Here is a 19909-nt window from a genome sequence, read left to right on the forward strand (position 1 = left end):
CCTCCCTCGAGACTGGCAAGAACTCCGGGGCTCCCCCTTCACTTGGGAGCCCAGGGAAGGACGCGGCAGGCGGCAGCTTCTCCTTGCGCTGGAGCTCTTCTTCTCCGGCACTTCCGCTTGTCCCGCCCACGGCCTGCCTGACTTCCGGGTCGCGGCCAATCGCAGCACGGCCCTGGGGTCAGGAGGCCGGACAGCGGCGGTGTAAACACGGAACAATGCCGGGTGGGCACCGGCTTCAATTAAATTAAAATATAAAGCGAGGTAGCACTCGCTCAAAGACGGCAATGTCCCTGGCAGGGTGGGCACCTGCCAGGGGGCTAAAAAAAAAAAATCGGCAAGGGACGGGGGGCGGGTGCCATCAATGCCGGAACAGACTCGGGGTCGTGCCCGAGAACTGGCTTTCGGCTGACGTCGCCAAAAGCCAAAAATTCTCGGGAACGCCCCCGAATCTGGTCCTGCATTGACAGACAGACGTGTCTTCCAATGGCTAGCCTCCATTTATGGAGCTAGCCAACCGAAGACAGGGCGGATTCCAAGCTCCATATACTATTCTCATTAGGTTTTTTCTAGCGAATGCTTACTTCGTAAGCATTGGCTAGTCAAAACCTAAAAAGTTAAAAAGTATTACTTAGAGGACCTCTTACTCCAGCCCTGCGCTTTAATTTAACAACTAAATACACCCTGGGAGTTGTATCCTTCATGAACTGGAGTTAAACTAAATACACTGAGCAACAGTTTAGAGTTGATTATAAGTAGTTTGCCCAGAACTGGAACTAGATGACCTCTGTGCCAGGGAGTTGTTTTTTTTTGCAGCGTTATATAGCATGAACTCAACCCGAAGGTTTCACAGCGCTTTACATGAGCACCAGTTGCATTACAGACGGACACGGGGAGATGAGGTGATTTGCCAAGAATCATAGGATGTTTAAGCCTTCTGCCAGACTCAAACTTGGTTCCCCAGCTTCGAAGTCTGCGTCTCTAGCCATTAATCTACATTCTCAGTGTAAACACTTACCATGGGTCGAAAGCACGACAGTCAAGCTGTCACCCATTTGACACACGAACGATCTCAGGAATATAAATACTTGGATAGCACAAGTAATGTTTAAAATAACAACAGCGTCTACAACACATACCCTCGGGCCTTTGGCGCACATCTCCGGCACGGCGCCACGAAAGCACATCCAACGCACAGGTTTGGGTTTTCACGAATAAACTCCGTTCTGAAATGTGGTATGCGCCGGATGCTCGGAGCTTCTCTGTGGAGCGGGTCCTGGCGCCTGAAATCTCCGCGTGCTAAGGGGCTATCCCAAGCTCCTTGTTGGACAGCTCGATTTTGAATGTGCACCAAAACATCCAGAAGACCATGCTCAGCGCGATGATGAGGGCGCTAGTGTGGATGTAGAAATCCTTGACGTAGCAGCGTCCTACCCTGAAAGGAATTTAAGTGGAGAGCGTCCAGAAGAAGTCAATGGACAGCCTTTACCTTGCGGGAGCGAGCAGCAAGGCGCGAAAATTGCAAACAGATGGCGTAGCTGCTCGCTCCTGCAAGGCAAATGCTCTGCATGCCTGAGTACTCATTGCAAACAGTGCAAAACAAGCACGAGTTTCCAAGAAAGTACAGAGCGATGGCAAGTGGTCCCTCCTAAGCAGCGCTTGCGCGCTGCATAGGCGAGACATACCCATTGCGAATAATAATAAAGAAAAATGGTGCAAAGATAAGTATGCTCACCAGGGCGAGTCACTATTGTCTCAACTAAATGTACAGGGCAGATCTGTCGGACAACCCCTCCCTATCGCAGGTGAGGGTACAGCAAATGTTTATGAACATCTGTGACCAAGGGGATTGAATTTCATTATAAGAAAGGAGGCTATCATTATGCATAATCCTTTATTGTTTCCCCAGCATGCAGCCCTTTAAAGAACAAACATACATCATAAAGTAAAATATTCTATGCTGGAATCATGGTACAGCATATATAGCTATGGCAACCACCCTCTTCTGCTTTTATTAGCTGCTTCCTCATATAGATAAGTATTTCCTCTATATCCGTTATAGGTCTTCTAAATGGTTTGTTTAGAACTAATTTACACATAAGTTATTAGGGATACAAATGCTGCTTTATACACAATCTATTCCATCTTTGTGGAACTACTCCAATGTATAGAATAAACTCTTAGCCCTCTTTTCCAGGCATTTGATTCTATTTAAATTTTACAGTATATGTTTATGAACAATAGTTACTTACCTGTAATCTGTGGTTCTCCTGTATCGGTGTCTTTCATAGATTCACATGCCTGAATCATTCCCCGTCGTCGGAGTGGGAGTCCCACGGTACATAAAAAAGTACATAAAAAAGCAATAACATGCAATTATATCCTTGGAAAAATTTGGTAATAACCAACCAGGAAGCAAAAAGAGTAAAAACTTCCACACTCATGACTATCCTAGTCATTTTGTATAGTCCCAACTGCAGCCAATCAGGCGCCAGCACCCACCAGAATGTTCTCCCCAGAGGCTCAGGCTCTCAGATTTTCTCGCACAGGAGTGAAGCTAAAAACTTCCTAGCCAAGAGCCTCTGAGGGGAGGTGGGCGGGTTGCATGTGAATCTATGAAAGACACCAATACTGGAGAACCACAGATTATAGGTAAGTAACTATTGTTCTTTTCCAGTATTAGGGTGTCTTTCTAGATTCACATGCCTGAATCAGAATAGATAGCAGTACCGAAATAATGCTTGGAAGACACCATTTGTAACATAGTTTGTACATAGCAAGTATATACATTTACATAATAAAATGCCAACATTCATATATGCATGAAAAAACTTGCAATCACATGAGAATGCACCCAATATAGACATGGAATAAGCGTCTGGAAAGTAGTACAGAGGAGGAGGGAAAACAGAGGCTCATCTTATCTGAAAAGATTGCGTAGAACCGCTTGACCCACTGACGTATTAGCCTAGCTGGCAGCATCCAAACAATAATGCTTGGTGAAAGTATGCCTGCTGGACCAAGTCGCTGCTCTGCAGATTTGCTGACAAGGAACTCCAGCGAAAATAGCAGTCTAGGAAGAAACAGCTCTTGTAGAGTGAACTGTTGGAGCTGTCTGTAAAGGTCTTCCAGATTGTCAATGGCAAAAGTCAATAGCTGCAGAAATCCATATAGCTATGGTTTGTTTAGACACTGCTTGTCCTTGCCCTATCTTTCAATAGGCAACAAACAGTTGATCAAATTTGCGATTGTCAGAGGTCGTTTGTAAATAGAATTTTAAAACATCTTCTGATGTCAAGAGCATGTAATGCCCTCTCTGCAGGCAATTGCGGAATAAGAGAAAACATCTTTAAGATGACTGGTTCGTTCAGGTGAAAACCCGAAGAGACCTTAGGCATAAACTTTGGGTTTGTACGTAGCACCACAGAATTAGACGTGAATTGTAAGAAAGGTGAATTGACGGTGAAAGCTTTATCATCACTGACTCTTTGCTAGCAAAAGAGAAACGTTCCATGTTAGGAATTTGAAATACACCCTGTGAATTAGCTCAAATGGGTGGCGTATGAGCTGCGCTAATACTACATTAAAATGCCATGATGGAGGCGGACGACGTACAGGAGGAAACATTCTTAATAGTCCCTTAAAGAACTGTTGTATTCTTGAAGAATAAAGAGAGGTGGATCCATCCTGACAGTACCTTGAAATAGCTGCCAAAAAGACCTTCAACGTTGCATGAGATAAGCCTGATCTTGCTAAGTGCAAGAAGAAAGGTAATATCTGGTCCGGCGGTGCATGAAATGGGTGTACCCCAGCAAATTGACACCAAATGCAGAATCTTTTCCATTTAAGTCTGTATATCTTTATTGTAGCAGGTGCTCGCGCGTTAGCCAGTACCTCCTTACAATCCGCAGATATATTCAGATGAGCGAATTCAAGGTGCTCATGCGCAAAGTTGTTATTTTTAGAGAAGCCGGATACGGATGGCAAATTTGACCATTCTGAATGGAGAGGAGATTCGGTATTGGTCGAAACTGTATTGGAGCGCACTCTGAGAGGAGAAGAAGTTCAGGGAACCAGTACTGGCGAGGCCAACTGGGGGAGATGAGAATCAAGCGACACAGCTCTTTCTTCATCTTCCGGAGAACTCTGGGAACTAACGGTATCGGAGGAAAGGCGTAAGCATATATTTGAGACCAGTCGATCGAAAACGCATTTCCCTGAGAGTCCTTGTGGGGATGCCAGTTTGCAAAGAACAGGCATTAGCTATTTTTCTTGGTCGCAAAGAGATCCAGATCAGGATGACCCCACGGCTGGAAGATTCCATCCGCCGTTGGCTTTTGCAGTTCCCATTCGTGGTTGGACACCGTTGACCTGCTGAGGGTGTCCACCAGCACATTTGCCACTCCCGGCACATGAACAGCCAAGAGATTGACCCGGAGTCATATCGCCCAAACCCATGTCTCTTGGGCTTCCTGAGACAGAAGAACCGACCTTGTTCCTCCCCGTTTGTTTAAGTAATGCATACTTGTAGTATTGTCTGTGCAAACCAATACTGTGGCCCCTTGAAGAATTGCACGAAAGGATTTGAGGGCTAAGAAGATGGCACTTAGCTCTAGCAGATTGATGTGCCAAGCCTTTTCTTGAGGGCTCCATTTCCCGCTGACCTTCAGCCCTTGAAGATGTGCTCCCCAACCCCCAAGGGATGAGTCTGTGGAGATTGTGTAATTTGGAGCCTCTTGAAGGAACGCACTCCCCTTCTACAAATTTCTTTCTTGTACCCACCAAATAAAAGGCCTCTCGCATCCGATGAGTGATTTGAATGAGATCTTCGAATGAACTGGAGACTTGCAACCACTGCTTGTCTAGCTCCTCTAGCATTTTTCTCATATGTATTCTGTAGTTGGGAACCAACGGGAAGCAGGTGGAGGCCGTGACCAGGAATGACTTTGAGGATCTACTGAAAAGGACCTTTTTGTACGTAGAAGATCCACCAAATGGAGCTGCAGGCCCGTCGTTCGTGTGAGACAAACACCTATGCTAGGAGTGTATTGATTGATGCTCCGAGAAATGTTCATATTGGAGCTAGAACTAGTTGGGACTTGTCATGATTTATTGAAAACCAGGTTTTGAAACAGTGACTGACAAGTCTGGGTGTGCTGGACTGCTTGTAAATAAGAGTGAGTCCTTAATATACAATCCTCTTAGTAATGATAAATTTGTTTGCCTTGCAGACGTAGATAAGCTGCCACTGGTGCCAGGATCTACGTAAAGACACGTGGGTGGACCTAAGTCCAAAAGGTAGGACTTTAATTGAAAATGTTTTGTACCTATTGTAAAGCGTAGCCACTTCCTGAGCTTAGGAAGGATTGGCACATGAAAATAGACATCCTGAAGGTTGAGTGTAGTTATAAAGTCATTCTGGCATAAGAACTTTAGGACTTTCTTGAGGTACAACATCTGTAAAGTTTGCGCAAAGATCTAAAATCAGGCACTACTTTCCTGATTTGCTTGTTGATGAGAAACTGAGAGTAAACCTAACTCTGTTGGAGATTCGGAACCACTCCGACGGTCCCTGTTTGTATCCATATAGTCACTTGTGCAAACGACTCCTGTAGATGAGGAGGTGGAGGTCCCTTTGGAGGTGTAGAAAGAGGGAAATTTAACAAATTCTAGAGGGTGCCCTTGGACACGACGTTTAAAAAAAAAAAAAAACAACGGTCCTCTGTCACCTTTGACCAATTGGAATAAAAGTGAGAGATTAGACCTCCGATGTTTTTGGAGGGAATAAAGGTGGGCTCCAAGGTAATCCATTGTTTCTTAGAAGAGTTGTCTCGGCTGTACGATGATATTCTATGTAGGACCTGTTTTTATGTACCGTGGGACTCCCACTCAGACGACGGGGAATGATTCAGGCATGTGAATCTATGAAAGACACCCTAATACTGGAGAAATATATTACCTACAGGCGATAGCCAGTAGGTATATATAGTTAGGATTTTTTCTCTATGGAACTTTTGAAAATTCTATGCCTAATAACTTTGGCGTTTGTGGACGGAATTGGCTGAAATTTTCAGGAAAATGGCACATTTTGTTTCTGAGCAGCTCCTGTAAATTTGGGGGGGGTTCGTCAAGGGGGGGGCCGAGAAAAAAGGGGGGTCCCAAAACGCGTTTTTCCCATGTTAATTTCCATAGGGCGGTTGGCCTCACTTTTAGCCCGAACGGCTGAATGGATTTCCACGAAACTTGGCAAAATTGTAGGGACTGTTAGCCCGATGTGCCTTTGCTAGGTCTCAATATATGTGCTTCAGTGAATTTTGAGAAATTAACGTTTAAAACAAGATATATATCTGTAACAGCGCTCCGGGCAGTGCTCCGGTTCGCAAACTTTTCGCGTATCGGAACTTTGCGAAGCGAAGCTGATTGGCTCTCCGGTGTCTGTCAACATTCTAAACAGTCCGGAGCGGCCGCCATCTTGTCTCTCGGTAGGATCGAGAGACAAGAGGAGGCCAAAACAAAGGGGGAAATGAAGGAAAGGGGGCAAGGTAGACCCCTTCTGACCCCCTAGGATTGATGAGGGGGATATTATAGAGCCACGCCGGGCCCCAAAAAAAAGAATCAGATTTTATCGCCGTAGAGACGCGTCTTGGTACGCGAACCGGGCAGCTAACCGGGAAGCTAACCGGGAAGCTAACCGGCAGTGTAACGGGAGTCTGAAGAGTAGCTGATTGGCTGTCAACATTGTAAACAGTCCGGAGCGGCCGCCATCTTGTCTCTCGGTAGGATCGAGAGACAAGAGGAGGCCAAAACAAAGGGGGAAATGAAGGAAAGAGGGCAAGGTACACCCCTTCTGACCCCCTAGGATTGATGAGGGGGATATTATAAAGCCACGCGGGGCCAAAAAAAAATCCGATTTTTTTCGCCGTAGAGACGCGTCTTGGTACGCGAACCGGGCAGCTAACCGGGCAGCTAACCGGGAAGCTAACCGGCAGTGTAACGGGAGTCTCAGGAGAAGCTGATTGGCTGTTATCATTGTAAACAGTCTGGAGCGGCCGCCATCTTGTCTCTCTGTGGGATCGAGAGACAAGAGGTGGGAAAAAAAAAGGTGTAAATGAATGAAAGGGGTAAGGCAGACCCCTCCTGAACCGCTAGGATTGATGAGGGGGCTATTAAAGTTCCCTGGGGGGTGAAAAAAAAAATTGCGATTTTTCGCGGTAAAGGTGCTTCCTGGTACGTTAACCGGGCAGCTAACCGGCAGCGTAACGGGAGTCCGACATATTGTGTTTTTTGAACGTTTGTGATATGTGCACGTGTGGATTTTGTCTAATTAAGGTTAAAAAAATATATATATATCTTTAAGCGTGTTCTGGCGTGCTTACGTTTTGGGTTTGGTTTGCGCTGCAGAGACGATACGTCACGGTTATGCGATGCATCATGAGGCGTCTCACGGGCTACGTGGTACGTCACTTAATAAAGAATATATTTTACAGCTATAGATATTAGCTTTTAAAAAACCAATGAAATTCACAGAAAAAACCATAGGTTATAGACCATATATAGTTAGGAATTTGCATTTACAAAACCTTGAAAATTCACTGAAAAAACCATAGGTTATAGACCATATATAGGTAGGGATTAGCATTTAAAAAACCTTATTTTATTTGCACAAAACCATTGAAATTCCATATATAGTTAGTTGCACTAACTATATATCGCGGACCCGCAATCCACTGCTAATGATGTCACATATTACATCATTCATGACATGGTCAGTGACATCACTGATGACATCACTGATGACATCACTGATGACATCTCAAATGACATCACTGATGGCATCACTGATGGCATCACTGACATCTCATTTGACATTACTGATTACATCACTGATGATATCATTTATGTGATAATACATCTTCAGACTCTAATATAACCTTAGATACACTCAGTGTAAACAGGCACTCACAGACTGTCACACATCCATGGAGTTACTCACACACCTAGTCAGTCATGCAAAGAATCAATCACACCTCCATTTCCTCAACTATACAGTTATACACACCTTACTTATTCAAACATATACTAACACATATTTACTCTCTTATACAATCCTTGATACAAGTTCACAATGATTCATACAGCCACTCTCACATTCACTGGCTCTTATGTTCAGTTATTTATATATGTCAACTCTCACATGGAGTGTGTTTTACATATGTACTTACTTTGACATGCAGAACTGAGCTATCCATTCACTCACCAATATACTCATGCACACAGTCAACTGTCCATACAGCTGTTTCTACATGCACTTTTGAACCCATACACCTAGGGAATCAACTGCTCACACATCTATGCACAGAGTTATACACCTCCCAGCCACCCACACACATACTCAGTCTCCCATACAAATACTTGGGCAACCATTCAATAACCCATATAGTTACTGATATAGCTACTGATTTAAACATGCAGCAGTTTACAGAAGAACATAAATAATGATTGCCAAATTAAGACACTTTAATCACTAACCCATGCACTCAGTAAGACACATTTAATCATTCTCTCATACAGTCAGTCATGCACCTACTAAATCCTTCATCCAGACACTTATACATCCACTCATTCTTCAATATGTAAGACATATTTTAACTTTACAGAAACATACAGTCACTGGGTGTTGTCATCAGTGATGTCATCAGTGATGTCATTTGAGATGTCATCAGTGATGTCTTCAGTGATGTCACTGACCATGTCATGAATGATGTAATATGTGACATCATTAGCAGTGGATTGCGGGTCCGCGATATATAGTTAGTGCAACTAACTATATATGGAATTTCAATGGTTTTGTGCAAATAAAATAAGGTTTTTTAAATGCTAATCCCTAACTATATATGGTCTATAACCTATGGTTTTTTCAGTGAATATATATATATATATATATATATATATATATATATATATATATATATATATACCAGTTCCACCACACTATTGAATACTTTGGAAGTGAGTGCTTCGATTGTGAGGGTGGACTCACAATATAATTCACAAACTTCTCAAAAAAGCAATGCGTCCACTCACAGTGATCAATATTCAAGATTTACTGCCATTTCCCACGACCGAAAGCGTTTTAACTTCTGCCTTTGTCAACGTTCGATATACTGAACATAGACCCATTGTAGTTGCATTTAAACAGTCAAAGCATGCTTCCATTGGAGAATCACTGTGTGGTCCTAAACTAAGAGCTGCATCACAGTAGATTACTATCTTTGTGGCCATAACATTAGCATGTCAATTAAAATTTGAGCAGGTCATCAATTCTCCCAGTGGCAGTATGTACCTGGCATGGCTCCAAATGCCACACACAGCTAACATGCGTGTCTTACCAAAAAGAATGAAAATTCAAAAAGGAATTGCCTTCCGCTAGTCACAAATTATCGCAAACAGAAGCAATTTTGGAAATGTGCCAGAATGTATCTTGGAGACAGATGCCAGTACTCTGAGCTTGGGAGCCCGCCTGAAAAACCTAGAGACAGGGCGACGTTGATCAAGTCCATAGAGTTAATTGCACAGAAATTGTTTGGAGTTGATGGCAGGGCTGAACGGCCTGAAGAGCTTCAAAGTTCCCGTGCCAAACAGCATGGTGCTGATTCACATAGACAATGTTTCAGCAGTTTCTTATATCAATCTCCTGACAGGATTGAAGTCAAAGCAGAACTAGCAAGGGACATATGTTTTTTCTGTTGGGAACACAGAATTATTTTGACAGCAGATAACATTTCAGGCCGGCAGAATCTGGGAGCAGATTGGGATTTTCGTCACCTGAGGGATTTCAGTGATTGGCAGTTGAACCCAGAATATTCCATGAAAATTCAGGAGGTTTGGGTTCAAATAGATTTAGATCTTTTTGCCAGCAGGCTCATAAGTCAGGTGTCAAGGTTTTTCAGTTGGGGCCTGGACCCAGAAGCCCTAGCAGTTGATCCCTTTGTTCAGATTTTGAACACAGGAAGGGCTTATGCCTTTCCGCCTTTTGCCATGGGAATGGGTTTGGATCCCATGGAAGCTCCTGTGATGGATTTGGCCAATATCTAGCTGAACTATTTCAGTCAGGTTTCACGTACAGGAGAATTAATTGCCATAGGTCAGGTGTTTCAGCAGGCCATGCCTTGGTAGGTAGCATCATGGTTGGGAGCGATTCACTGATATGTAGGATGATGAAGCGAATAAAAATTAAGAGACGCCCTAAACCTTGCTATACTTTTCTATGGGATGTTAATTTGATATTCAAACTTTTTGACTCAAGGCCAAGTTATTGTTATCTTTCCTTAAGACAGATTTATGAGAAATGGGCAATTCTTCTCTGTTTATTATCATTCAAAAGGGTTTCTGATGTTTAAGTTTTGGAAATTTGAAACAGGGTTTATTCATCAGATATTTATATCTGGAAAAGGACAAAGTTATGTCTGGCCATCTTTTTTATACTTCATAGCAGGATTGTCCAAAACTTTGAGTGGTAAGTTGCACGAAGGTATATGAGCACAGAATCCTAGAATTTAGACATGATGGTGAAAATATTTTACTTTATGATGAGTGCTTGTTCTTTAAAGGGCTGCACGTTGGGGCAGCAATAAAGGTTTATGCATAAAGATTCTCTCTGCAGGTTGTATGAAGAATCGCCACTCTCCACAGCTGCCTCTGTCTCATATTTAGAGACAATGTAGGTTAAGGCTAAGGCTACTACTTTAAGCTCAATGTAGATACAGGACATCTGTGCTACACAAGAGAAGCAGCAGGGCTGGCAAGCAAATTTTCAAAAGGGTTCTGACCCAGTCCCAGTCACAAGGACGGGAAAGCAATGAATTCACGCTCTAGATAGAGGTTAGCAACAAACTAACGTCTTGCTTACTGCTTGTCCAAGTCCATTGAAGGACAAGTGACCAAGGAACAGATTTAGCTTATATTCACAAACATGTGCAGATGGCAGAGAACCAATGTACAATCACAACAGAAGGGTTACTACCACTACCAAGTGCTTGACAGTCAAACTGAAATCAGGTTTCTGCCTTCATAAATGAGTCTGAGATACAAGGGGTCTCCGTCTAGATGCAGAGGCTCAGGTTGAACAGTTCAATTGCAACAGTAGGAGGAAGCTACATAATTCCCTCCAGGAAATCTGAAAGAAAGAAAAAGTAGAACGGAGGAGTGGGGATAGGCATTTGTCTGCGACAAACACTCAATCGCTTTCTTTCAAACTCCAAATCATAATTAGCTTAGATATTTGAAATCACTTACAGTTGATAATAAAAGCAGACGTTAACTTCATATTCTGCAAATTTTCACATATTATGATAAATTTGTTTAGGGGTAATCCTAAGCAATGAATTACTTCAACCCCTTTAACACAAGTCAGACGCAACAGGTTTTACTACCGTATAAATATAGCAATAAATATTTATCTTTATAAATATATCTGTATGTATATATACATGTATTTTTACTGAAAACCCCAAAGGTTAACGTGATGTTATAGTTAGGTGAAAATGTCAGTTTAAATGTAACATTTAAACTAAAAAACACTGAAATTCACCAGTTATACTTATTTCAAGTATCTATAGCAAGCGCCCCGGCCATTACATAATTTCCGATGTCATGGGTGATGTTATGAATGATGTCCTAAAACATGTCATGACTGATGTAATATGTGAAGTCAAAACCAGTGAAAGTTTTTGTTACATGTTCAAATGTTACATTCAAAGTCATAGTTTTATTCAACTATACTGGAACTTTAACTTGTTTATTTTCAGTGAATTTCTGAGTTGTTTTTTTAATGCAAAGTAACATATGATTACCTTACCTAGGTATAACATCACTTTAAATGTTGTTTTTTATACTGAATTTCTGAGTTTTTTATAATGCAAAGATATTTTTACCATACACAACTGGCAGACACATTTCTCCACAGGTTGAGGCCAGCCAATCAGAGCGCAAGGAGAAAATAGACCCTCTCTCGAATGAGATTTCTCTATTATTTGATGGTGCATGCTTGCCATACTCTTGTGAGTGTCCTGTTAACCCAACCACCCAGATTTATATAGATTTTGAACCTTAATTTCTTAAAAACTACAGAACGGATTTACACTAAAATCACAGGAAGCACGTTTCTGTGTGAAGATCTAGGTTTCTGCCAATGTTGGTATAATTCTATTCAACCATTTGGGCAGTAGCATTTGTCTAAAGTTTACTATGAAAATCATGGATGTGGAATTCCTATAGCCCGATGCCCAGGACATATTGTTTGGGGTCAAGGGCAACAAGTTTTCATCTGTACTTTGTTCTTGCGACAAGTAGGCCCAACCCCATGTAGCACAACCCCTTTTGCTGCCAGTTTACAGTACCACAATATGGATCAGGGAAGGACACCATCTGCAGTTAAGGTAATATTTTTGTCTATATGTTAATGCTGTTCAAAATGCATACATGGTTTTTTAATTGAAATATTTTATTATTAGGGTGATCGCTCTAAGTAAATGTTGTAAGCTCTGACTGCACTACGGACAGTGGTTCCAGTATAAAAGTGTGTACACACATTTTCAAAGTTTAGCAATATGAAGCTAGGTATAATGCTCCCAGAATGCTCTCTAAGTTGATGAAAATATTTTCAGAAGCTTGAAAGCAAGATTGAAGATTCTCTGCTTTCAAAATAAAATGTACATAAAAAAATTAAAGCAGGAAAAAAACACATTTAACTACTGTAAAATTTTAGGTACCATTTCTTTGCAGCATCATTTAGTAACGTGTTGATACATGCTAGTTTTCTCCAAAAATATTCATAATGGAAAATCAGTGTAACCAGTTTCAATAAGATTATGGGAAACAAAAATAAACAAGTATTGGCAAAGCCAGTAGGTATGAAATTGGTGGTCAGCTTTTTAGGTCGAGCTACAGTGCGCATGCGAAGCATGCATCTAGCTCGACAAATATTGTTGTCAGTCTCCTGGGAATCTGAGACAGGGTTCGGACACGCGCCGATTGCACCTCGTGGGCGCGCACGTCCAGGCCGGCGCCGTGCCCATCTCCTGCCTCAGATTCCCTGAGGCGCACAAACACACACATACACACACGCAGGCAGGCACACATGCACACACACGCAGGCAGGCACACACGCAGGCACACACACAAGCGAGCAGGCACACACACAAGCGAGCAGGCACACACACAAGCGAGCAGGCACACACACAAGCGAGCAGGCACACACGCGCGAGCAGGCACACACACGCACGCTCCTCACCGCTGCTGTTGGGGACAGTCGCCGGGTCCTCGGCTCCCGATGGATGGGCGGGCGGGGGCGACATGGCCAGAGGCTCCAGACCAGGGACAGGCTGAAAAGTGCTCCGGCGGGACCTGCGGTGTTCTGCGGGGATGGCGGCTCCGGTGCACGGGTGGGGCAGGACGGCGGCTGCACAGGATTCGTAGCCCCTGCCCTTCGGCCGCCTCCAAGACTCCGCCCTGCTAGCGCGCGCTGCTCCGGTGTTGGTGATGTCACTGATCCTGTGTAGCTGAGACGGCCGGGCGGTGAAGAAATGCAATGCTAGTTGCCTCAGGCTCTTGCTCGTCTTCCAGCAGTAGTGGCAGTACCAGCTGCACCTGGTAATGCTTGTTTTATGTTTGAGGGCTAATAACAGTGTTATATAAAAGCGTATTTTTATTATAAAAATAACATGACTCATACGAGGGAAGTCGATGGAAGGTTCAAGAGGAACTGTGCTAGTCGTTGAAGTGATAGTAGCCGCTTTTAGTCTGCCTTGGCTGTGTGAGTCACTGCTTATATTGAGTTAATGATGCGACCGGGAGATTGTGTGCATGAGAGAGAGCGTGCATACAGGTGGGGCCTGCGAGATGGGATAACCTAGCACCCTTGAGTCGGGTAATATTGTTACAAAGACTGGTTCAAAGCCTTTACGTTCTAACGATGTGCCTAAGATCACATAGCAAGTTTAGGGTTACAGGCAGTAGAGCTAGGACTTGGCTCGTTCGGTTAGTTTACATATAATAACCGCTGGGCCACATTTTCAGAAGTTGGGAATAACATACGATCCAGCAGTAAACGGCATGACATCTAGCACCAATCACCAGATTTACGCCCGTTTTGAAGAGCTGCTGTTCCTTGGCAAAGAGCGGAACCGAAGCGTTAAAGAATGTGCCCAGTATCACACAGTGTGCGGAACACCATGCCAGGATTAAAGCTCAAGTTTCCCAATTCATCTGTCAAACAGTCACTATCCGGCGTCTGCTTCCAGTGCCTACAGAGCGCCTAGTGAATCAGCAGTTTTACACCAGGCTCAGCACATCCACTAAACCCTGCCCATCTCTTGTACGTGCACTGTCGCCAGATAATCCACCATGTGTCTGCAGACTACTCTAAGTTTAAGGAAGCCGACTATGTTACTGTAAATAAGTTCCTTATACTAGAATATGAACTCTTCATACAGCCGAAAATGAACCTATTTTTCTTTCGAAGCTCAAAGCTCTAACTGGTTAATGCCCTGCGAGGAAGAATTAAATGATCACTTTGACGTTAGGACCCCTCCACTCCAAGTTGAAAAAGAGAACGCATAATATGGGGAAGGGCCGTTAACAGTGGTTAACACCCCACAGATTGTGAGCAACGAGGCCATCAATGCCCGCCCCTACTCTCGCCCAAACACAGATGTAGAAACAGGGAAACTGTCCCATCCGCTCTATATCCGACCTGCATGCTTTGCTTTCATAGAACAAACAAAAGTAGTGAGCGCTAGCATCCAGACGGTCCAGACCAATCACAGCCTTCAGTTCAGCGGCCGTGCCGAGGGTGTTGCTACCTACATCAATGCTTCTCGTTTCATCACCCTTTAAATAAAGAAAGACTAAGTTATCTGTGCGTGCTGATTATCATTACTAACCAGCCCACTGGTACTCCTCTCATCATCCTGTAACTATAGACACACGGAATCTACTCTAAGTGCTCAGGAGCACTGCTACTCAACTCACTGGGACTCGTTTTAGCAACAGGTAAATTAGAAATATCGAGTCTATTCAGCATGCTGATGACCGTTGTTAGCCAGCTCAATGGTCCTCATTTCATCAACCCGTAAATAAAGATTGAACCGGTTCACCGTGCCGATGAGCTTTAAAACCCACCTCAACGGCCCTCATTTCATCAACCTGAAAATAAAGATTGAGCCAGTTCAGCGTGCTGATGCTCGTCATTAGCCAGCTCAATGGTACTCATTTCATCAACAGTTAAATAAAGATTGAACCAGTTCAGCGTGCTGATGCCCGTTATCAGACAGCTAAATGGTACTCATTTCATCAACCCTTAAATAAAGATTGAACCAGTTCAGCGTGCTGATGCTCATCATCAGCCAGCTCAATGATACTCATTTCATCAACACTTAAATAAAGATTGAACCAGTTCAGCGTGCTGATGCTCGTTATTAGCCAGCTCAATGGTACTCATTTCATCAACACTTAAATAAAGATTGAACCAGTTCAGCGTGCTGATGCTCGTCATTAGCCAGCTCAATGGTACTCATTTCATCAACACTTAAATAAAGATTGAACCAGTTCAGCGTGCTGATGCTCGTTATTAGCCAGTTCAATGGTACTCATTTCATCAACAAATAAAGATTGAACCAGTTCACCGTGCTGATGCTCGTCATTAGCCAGTTCAATGGTAATCATTTCATCAACAAATAAAGATTGAACCAGTTCACCGTGCTGATGCTCGTCATTAGCCAGCTCAATGGTACTCATTTCATCAACACTTAAATAAAGATTGACCCGGTTCAGCGTGCTGACGGGAGTTACTAGCCAAATGAATGGTTCTCATTTCCAGAGCTGCCAGCTTGGAACTGGGGAACCAGGCTGGAGCCCCCATTTCGCCTCATGATCCCGTGATTCTGGGCAAATTATTTAATCTCATTCTGCCCAAAAACGTGTAACAGAATCTGGTTCTCATATAAAGCGCGCTAATGCCATTGTGCAAAGTTTAAGCTATATAAAACTGCAAAAAAAACATAATAATAATAATAATAATAATAATAATAATAATTAAAAGCAAAGAAAGAAAGGTTGAGCCAATTTAGAATGCTGATGGGAAGTACCCTCCTGCTCAGTGGTACTCCTTTTATCAACCATAAATAAAGAAAGGCTGAGTTCAGTTCATGCAGATGGTGGACATTTGTACTCAGCTCTGTGTTATAAGTTGCAGGGAGGCTAGCCTGTAGCCTCCAGGTCACGCGCAGCTCTCCTCAGTGGGAGCTCGGCACACCGAGCTTCGTACTGGCGCAACTACACCTGTTCATGAACATCAAAATACCGAGGGCTTATTTATAAGCCCCTTGCGCTGCCGGTATGTAATTTTTACTTTTTTTGTTTGTGTGGTTAGCGGTGGGGCGCTTGGTGCAGGACAGATTGTCTCTTAGGGAGATCTCGCCAGGAAGCTCTGCCCCCTCCCTCTTCACACAGTGAAATTTTACATACAGGTTAGCAGGTCTAAGATCTGTATGAAATGTGCCATTAGTAGAAGACGAGGCAAACAGTGCGCTTGTGTTTACTAGAACTTGCAGGTATTCAGAGGGTAGGAGGCTTCTGAGTTTCTAAAAGCACTTTGCCCTTCAGGAGGTCTAGCCCACACAAGAACAGTAATCCCCCTTGAAAATCCTCCTTCATGTGCTGAATCGCGACTCTCCAGTTCAGGCGTGTGTGCTCTCTAGGGCCCAAGCATGATTAATTGTTGGCAAACTGGCCTCACCCCTACCTAGGTTAGTGACCTCTCCGTTACAAAGAGCCATCCCTTGTGGACTACCAAATCCTGTACACCTGTGCTTGCATACATTCAGTTCATAGTGGGCACTTCACACACACACACACTGTAAACACTGCACCCTCACACACACTGTACACACTGCACCCTCTCATACACTGCACACATTGCACCTTCACACACACTACACCCACACACACTGCACCCTCACACACACTACACACACTGCCCACACTGCACGCTCACACACACTGCACCCTCACACACACTGCGCCCTCACACACACTGCGCCCTCACACACACTGCGCCCTCACACACACTGCACCCTCGCACACATTATACCCTCGCACACACTGCACCCTCACACACACTGCACACACCGCACCGTCACACACACTGCACCCTCACACACTGCACCCTCACACACACTGCACATACTGCACCTACTGCACCCTCACACACACTGCACCCTCACACGCCACATAATTACACTGCACTCAATTCAACATACACTCCAAATACCACTCAGTGCCACATAATTACACGCCACATAGTTACACTGCACTCGATGCAAAATACACTCCAAATCACATTCGGTGCCACATAATTACACGCCACATAATTACACAGAACTCAATGCAACATACACTCGGTGCCACAAAATTATATCCTACATAATTACACTGCACTCAATGCAACATACACTCCAAATACCACTCAGTGCCACATAATTACATGGCACATAATTACACGCCACATATTTACACTGCACTCAATGGAACATACACTTCAAATACCACTCAGTGCCACATAATTACATGCTACATAATTACACTGCCTCAATGGAACATACACTCAAAATACCACTCGGTGCCACATAATTACACAGCACTCAATGCGACATACACTCAGTGCCACAAAATTATATGCTACATAATTACACTGCACTCAATGCAACATACACTCCAAACAATACCACTCAGTGCCATATGATTATATGCTACATAATTACACTGCACTCAATGCAACGTATCCTCCAAGTAACACTCAGTGCCACATAATTACATGCCACAAAATTACAATGTACTCAATACAACATACACTCCCTATGTTGCCACTCAGTGCCACATAATTACACGCCACAGAATTACACTCTTTTCAATGCAATGTAAATACACTCCACATAACACCACTCAGTGCCATATAATTACACACCTCATACTTACACTCTATTAAATGCAACAAAGATACACTTTATCTATATGTCTATCTATCGCACTCACTCTATCTATCCCCATCACTCTATCTATCTATCGCCCTCCCTCTATCTATCGCATCACCATAGCATAATTCAGCACCACAGCATCACTTAGGGGCACCACAACATCCCTATGCGCTACCACAGCATCACTGAACGCCACAGCATCACTTGTCGCCACCACAACATCACTCAGCACCACCACAGCATCAATCTGTGCAACCATTCAACAACAACTAGTTCAAATATGTTCTCTCAATGTTTCAATCTTTATCACAAATGTCACAAAAAAATGTTAATATTTTGCTTCTGGTCTTGGATTTCATCACAATAAAATACAATGAACATAATCTTCACAAAAGTTATTTACAAAAACTATTGCCATTATAAATTACAATACATTTTATTTAAGTATTAATTATTCAAAAAAATAAAAGCCATTTTTATTTGTAAAATAAATACATCTAAGTCATATAAATACAACACATATTGCATTACAAATGCGTCCCATTTGCGAAAGTTAAAACTTTTGCCATTGTAAATGACAAAGCTATTAATTTCGCTATTTTCAAAACCAACACATAAATAAAAAATTTGTCATTTACAATACCAATAGCTCAAACCTTCCTAATGCGAGACCTATTGCATTGCAAATGCTTGTTTGTTTGGTCAATGTGTGACTTGTTTTGGCATGGTTTTTGTAAAACAATATTGGTGTGAGACCGGCCAGGCCCTCACTATTATAATAAACATTGGCAAAAGCTAAACTTGTTTTGGTCATAAAAAGCACACACTGCCACAGTAGTTACTGGCACTGAACAAAACTACTTTGGGTGCTGATGTGTTCCTTGAGAAAGAGCGTAATGCGGCCACTCACAGTGAAGCCATTGATACAGAGAGAGAGAGAGACACAGAACTTAAACAAACCCAAAAGGTCATGTTCAACGACAGACAAAATTATGAGCTCAATTATTAAAGAAAGTATCAAAAGTGCACCCATGTTCCATGTCCTTGCATTAAGTGCTGTTATATGGCTTTTGTGAATTCCAAAGAATTTACAGAAGTAGGACAAGTAATAGTACTCTTGGAAAATATTTGTGAACTGCATTTGTAAGCAATCTTTCCCTCCAACCACGTTTTTCCCCAACTCTGGAAGAAGGCTTACGTCTGCCATTGTCACAAGTAAATTTCCAATATTTCTCAGTATGGGAAAAGATTAGAGAAGAGTTGCTGAAAACCCTTAAAACATGCAAGTTAGTAGGTTTGCACAGACTGAAAAGGGCATTCTAAGGCTGGAACTTTTGCCTACCACTACCTTCAGCCCCAGTATGTAGATCTGCAGAAACGTGGCAAAATAAGGTGATTGCAAGTATTCAAACACTACTATGACATCAGCACTGGCATAATCAGAGAGGATATATCAGAGCTCTTATATAATGAGATTGCTGCCATAATGTGTCACAGCACTACAGGACAAGTAGATTTATGAAGTAACCTGCCCCATGGACGAGTAGATATTTGATTAAATTCCACACCCCTGGTAAATCGTATGGGGGAAATTGGGATTAGGAACCCTGCCCCTCCTTTTTCCTCGGTCCCCGCTTGATGGATCACCTCAAGGCTCTTCATTTGGCAGCTAAGTATGAACTACAACTACACAGTGGTGACCCTCACTGTGTAATATAAAAACACTCACACACACACTCTTTGCCTCAAACATCTGTACTTGAAATTACACAGGGAGGTCAGTAAGTAACACTCTGCCACCTCACCCACCCGGGGGGACCCTAGGAGACACTAGATACCAAAACTAGGACTATCAGCAGGGGCACAACTTAAAGAGTGAG

The 19909-nt window shown here is 43.1% G+C and overlaps 1 protein-coding gene across 1 annotated transcript in view; it reads right to left on the reverse strand.

Moving 5' to 3' along the window:
• LOC147692134 (trafficking protein particle complex subunit 6b-like) overlaps positions 1-19909 on the reverse strand; it is a 267176-nt gene that overhangs the window by 195068 nt on the left and 52199 nt on the right. The window lies entirely within an intron of this gene.

This window comes from Lissotriton vulgaris, chromosome 9 (genome assembly GCF_964263255.1).
Source record: "Lissotriton vulgaris chromosome 9, aLisVul1.2, whole genome shotgun sequence".
In the NCBI taxonomy this organism is placed as follows: Eukaryota; Metazoa; Chordata; class Amphibia; order Caudata; family Salamandridae; genus Lissotriton; species Lissotriton vulgaris.